The sequence below is a fragment of the Haemaphysalis longicornis genome, unplaced genomic scaffold, assembly GCF_048455015.1.
Source record: "Haemaphysalis longicornis isolate Haplotype H1 unplaced genomic scaffold, Haemaphysalis longicornis Haplotype H1 scaffold_3, whole genome shotgun sequence".
In the NCBI taxonomy this organism is placed as follows: Eukaryota; Metazoa; Arthropoda; class Arachnida; order Ixodida; family Ixodidae; genus Haemaphysalis; species Haemaphysalis longicornis.
This window is the reverse complement of record NW_027526335.1, coordinates 54,795,053-54,800,948: the sequence shown is the minus strand read 5'-3', so window position 1 is coordinate 54,800,948 and position 5,896 is coordinate 54,795,053.

Genomic DNA, 5,896 nt, shown 5'->3' with positions numbered 1-5,896 from the left:
GTGGTGCTGCCTGCACTGTCTGGGTATATTTGGTTCCGTAAGGGTATGTTTTGTTCCCCGGAAACCCGACGGATGACGTGTTAGCAGGCCTACACTTGGCACTGGGCCTTCTGTAAGTCTGATTACGAGCCAACATATGCAACAATGCAGTAATTAGACGTGCTATTAAAACCAGTGTTCCATGTGTTGGCTCGTTCGATGAAATTGCAAGATAAAAGTGTTCACAAGCATTGTAATTTTGCTGCTGACTGAATATAGTTACTCTTGTAGTTACCAGTTAGATGCAGTAACACGTCAGATGTAATTCCACGATGGATGTACTTGCTCACCCTTTTCCCGACATTTTTTTAACGAGTGCCCTGTGCCTCTTTAAGAGTGTCAGCGGCAGAGCTGCAGAAATTATAGAGCTGCGGAAATTCCTCAATATAGAGTATTAACTTTATCCGGTATAGTAACCCAGTTAGTCAAGCAGCCATACGTTTACCAATTGTAATAAAGGTCAATATTTTAATTTTGTAAGCAATCTTTGGAGAGAACATCACAGCGAAATTGTGGTGCCTGTAGCATTGTGCCTTATATCGACGTGCCAGCTGCTTCAGCATTCACGAACATATATCCCGCTATGTCCATTACCTAAATCATCTAGTTTGTGTCGCCGGGCACCGCGTGATACTGTAGTGGATCCCTGCCCACTGCGGCATCATAGGCAATGAAAAAGCAGATGAGGCTGCCAAGAGAGGATTACGACTGCGGAACGTGAGGAACATTTTCTTCACGAAGCACGATGCCTCTAGGCTAGCAAAGGAGCTTGTTTTCAGGGAGAGAAGCACCTTCTGGTCTCTCCCGGAAAACCAGCACCCATCCGTATACATCATGTCGACCCAACTTTGGCACTGAGGTTACCGGAGCGACTTCCACGTCGGCTAGAGACTTTGCTCCATCGCTTACGTCTCAACGTGGCGCTAACACATACCTACCGGTATCACCTTGGCCTAACCTCGAACCCCTATTGTGAAAACTGCGGTTCACCAGAAACCGTCGAGCATATTTTCTGGAGTGCCATACATACTGTCAAGCAAGGAACAACCTCGCACAGTAGATCGAGTGCCTCAACCACAGTTCCTTGACTTTAAAAGCACTTCTGGGACCATGGCCATCTCCCTCCTCTCAGTGTAAAGTGCTAACCGCATTATTTGAATACCTCAATGACATCGGCGTCGTTGAGCTGATATAGGACCAGACCATTATTGCACTGTACAACCGTCCCTAGACTTTTCAGGTGTCGCACTGATGGTCCCCAACGGACACGCTACTTCCTTTTTTTTACTTCTTTTATTTTATTCTTTCTTCTCTCCCTTCCGCCTTTCTTCCTATTGCAACTTTATTTCTTACTCCCGTACCCCGCAGAGTAGCATGTCGGCGTTAACATGCCGGCAGACCTCTCTGCTTTCCTCTAATAAAGAGATTTCTCTCTTTCTCGGTCTGTGTAAAACAAGCGCATTATTGCTGAAGTTACACGCATAATCTTTGTGATAGCCTAATTGTTAGAAGCTAAGGATTAAGATTATGATGGCGGAAGTCTTTATATAAAACTACGAAGAAAAAACAGCGCGAAAGACCGGACGAAGTAAAGACAACAAACCACAGGCGCTGACCGGTCTTTTGCGCTGTTTTTTCTTCGTAGTACAATGTACCAACTGGCCCTTCAGGAAACCCCTCTGCACTACATATAGAAGCAAGGTGTATAGCGCTCCATGGCGATGCATTGAATATTATTAAAAAGCTAAAGGACTTCCAAATTTTTAGGGCCTTTTCTCAGTGTTTAGCGCTCCCTAGGGATACATTGCGTGTACTTAAAAAGCCATAGGGCCCCCATTTTTTTCAAGGCTTTCGCATTGATCTTAAAAAAATGTTTTTCAAGCAATGCATTGTGTGTAGCACCAAAGCCGTCTATTAGAAATCCAGAAATGAGCTAGCTCTATTGCAGAGGCTTATCTAACCCAACGCCCTTCCGCGAATTACAAAGGATGTAAAAATAAAACCACAAAGCAAACTGATGCATACCCAAAACTATATATTACCATGATCCTCACGCAATGAACCCCCTCAACAAGTAACTACACAATAAAGAATAAACGAGGCGAGTTCCTTTAATGCCTCCAAGAAACGATAAGGTTAGTGCAACATAGAAGCGCCGTAAAAATGCTTTGCCTTGTCTCTGGCGGGAAGTTATGGCGATGAAAATGGCTATGATATTGCCTTACATCCGGGGGCTAGTTATGCTGTGAGTTACAGGCAGGGCTGTATCACGGTCTTCCGCGGCGAGTTATGGCAGTGAAAATTGCAAAGTTATAGCCTTACTTTCGATAGCGAATTCCGGCGATGATAGTGGCAGGGCTGTAGCCATGTCTTTGGCTGTGCGTTATGGACGTGAAAATGGCCAGGGGATAGCCTTACTTTCGTCGGCGTATTATGGCGTTGGAATTGGCAAGGTACCTCGGAGAGCGAGTAATCGCTGTTATATTGGGAGGGCTACAGCCTTCCCTTCGGCAGCGAGTTCTGGCTGGGAAAATGGCAAGGGTATAGCCTTACGTGTGCCGGCGCGTTATCACCGTGACAGCGCAGTAGTTATGTCGCTTTGTCTTCGGCGGAAAGTTATGGCCGTGATAGTGGCAGGGCTATAGCCTTGCCCTCGGCAGCGAGCTATGGCTCTAAAAATGGGAATAGTCGCAGTGGGCGGCGCAGCTGTCCAGCTCTGACCCCGGCTCCCAGCTTAACCTGGTGAGACGGGCCCAGACTGCCAGCCAGAGCCAGGGACTCCTGGACTAAGGAGTCTCCCCACTGGTCTGCCTCCAAACACGGAGTCGGACTGCATGGGCTTCAATAAAAGTTTTATTCTCACTCTCTAGTCGATCCTTACCTTCTGCGGCAATTGTTATGACTGCGAAAGTGGCAACGCCTTAACGTTATTGTTGGCCGCGCGCTATGTCATTGACACTGGCAAGGGTATAGCGTTACCTTCAGCAAGTCAATCAGTAACCATTAGGCCGGCGTCGTTTTAGTGCTCTGCACTTCTGCGCCCGCTACGGTAGTTCGACGGCGGCGTTGTTCTTGTTACCGAGCGGAGGAAGGGAGAACCGAAGACCGATAAAACGCAAAGGAGCATAGTGTGGCCAAAGTGTGAGGGGGAGGGCGGGGCGCTCCTTGGCGGTAAAGCATGGTGAAAGTCTGAGGGGGTGGCAGTGAGACATGCTGGACGGTAACAGAAGACACCTTAGTAACGCTTGCCGTTGTGCTCTCGACGATGACGCGTTCACTTCCTGAGACCCAGTTCATGCCGCCGACGGAGGCGGCAGCGCGAACTGCGGCGACATTTGCGCGGGAGGTAGCAGCACGATTTAAAACATGCTCGGCTCGTACATGCTCGGCTCGTACTACTCTAGCTGAGCGGGTGCAGTCAGCCTGCTCGTGCCCGAAGGCGTGACATTCAGAGCACCTGGGGACCCGTCATTCTCGGCAAATATGACCGGCTCTCTGACACCTGAGGCACAATGGGGCTCGTCCAGGCACCGTGACGAGCACGGTGCCGGGGTCCATCCGCAGCTGATGAGGCAATCGGTATGGAGTGAAACCCTCGTGCAAAACGAGGCGCACAATCCGTGTTGTCGACTCGGAGTTTTCAAAGTCCTGGACACGCCACCTATCACTCGCCACCTCCTTCATGTAGCCGTACTCGGAGAATAACATGCGTATGGTATCTCGCTGGTCACATTGAAGGCGACCCAGTGCAGCTTCACCCGGAGTTCGTGCCTTACTGGGTCAACGAAGAGGCAGGGGCGTCCTTTCACGTCGTGCGTCCGAAAATTAACGAGCCAAACGTAGGACATCTGGAACGCCCCTATGTCAAACTTTATAACATCGGCGTGTCTCAACGGTTCTCTGAAGTCGTCAATTCTATACGGTCGACCGCCGACGTCGCAATTCAGAACGACCACTCATCGCTTCTCCGGTGGGCAGGGGGAAGGGGGGGGGGGGCAGAACAACACGGTAATTCTTTGGCAACGAAGAAAACGGTTCACCACGGCTTGCGTCGGCCGTTAACGCAGCTCGCACGGCGCCCACCATCCTGCGTCCGCTCCTATCGGCAGGTAACCGCGCGCCACCGTGCGCTCGATCATCACGGGATCACTTACCGAGACACCGGGGATATGCGCACAAGTTTCCCATTAGGGAATGTAGTAATCGCACGCATTTTTAAGTGCGAATGCGACCCCAAACCATCCACCGCCGGCGTCGGCGGCGGCGTCGGCGTCCGCAGTGCTCCTCTATATTTAAGAAAGAAACAGCATCCGGCGCCAGGTTTCGATCCGAGGACTTTGCGGCCGCAGCGCGACGCTCTACCGCCCAAGCCACGGTCGCGACGCTGATATCAGTGTTAGTGACGGCCTTATATCTTTAACGCATTCAAACTACGTCGTCAGCGGCGTACGTTGGCGACTCAGCGGCGTTATAGCGGCTTGATAACTGCGTGGTGTACACGTGATACTACAAACCCGATGGAAGAGATGGAAGAGAAGGCGGCGAGGCGGTGGGCTGCGGGGGCGGAGCGCAAGCGCCGCAAGCGGGCCGACAACCGTGCATTCGCACTTTCACATTCTCCCCCTCGGGGAAATGCGGGGGAATTTTTTTTGTTACTATTTTCGACATTTCTTTTACAGCAGGTACCAGTTACTTTGTTCACAAAAAGATTGTTCCATTTGCTCTGCAGCTTTTGGGAATAATTTATGGCATAGACAAACATTGATAGAAATTATATCTGCTGATCAAGCGTCTGCGTATTGTTGGCGCTATTTTTCTCATCGTAGTTTTCGTCTTAGAATTGCGTTGACCGATTACGCCACTACTGCTGATGGGACGCAGATCGGGCTGTGTTTGTGCAATATAGCGAACCCTGTGCCTTTGCGGACAAAATAAAGGTACTGGAAGCTCAGGAAATATTCAGCCGCTGTTCGTCTACGCTGCCTGCATAATGAACGCTGTCATCACATGATCACCTAGTCGAGCCACTTGTGCCAGCACGCGATAAGAATGCACGTACGGGATTCATGACGACGGTTTGCTTCCCTGCGCTCGTAATTTTGTTTGCACAGCTCGGTCGTTCAGCTCACCCGGGAGTGTTTTTTTGTCTTTGTACCTTCGCAACAAAGTTAGGGCCGGTCGCGTATAATCATGGCTTTCGGCTGCGTATGCCACACATCACTCTGGGCGGAGTGTCCACTTTTCTGCATTAGGCTGGGCACAGAGTGTTGCCACAAATCTCGTAATATTTCCAAAGAATGTCGTCATTTCACGTCTCAGCCAATCAAACTGCGTGACATGCCGCTTCTTTACGTCTGTAGATCACATTATGGCTTTTGCGTCGGTGGTATGAGCATAGCCCTACTCACACATATTTTACCCACTGGGAAGAAACTTCGACGGCACTCGCGTTTTCGGCGCTTGCCGTATCCACATTTGAAGTCGAAGTAGCAACAATTTACTTGTCAGAAAGGGTCAGTATGTTCCAAAAATTCACCGATGAAGCCGTAATTTCAATCGTACTAATTTAGACCTGCACTATTAGTCAGCTTCTGTTTATACGTACTAGAGGTATTGTTCTGCTCCATATCGGCTTTTAAAACCGTTTGGCTTTCTTCATTGCAGCTGCCTTGGAAGTCTTGGTACAAAAAGTTCTCTTTTGTTGTAACGACGAAATACGAGCTAAGCGAACCCCCGATCTAAAACTTTAATATTAAGAGCGTTGTTTTTCCCCCAACCATGTCTTCTTGCTATGTGGTAGCGCTTCTAAGCATGGGTGTTTTAGCGCTTGCACCTACGCTTTTTTAAGCGAGGGTTC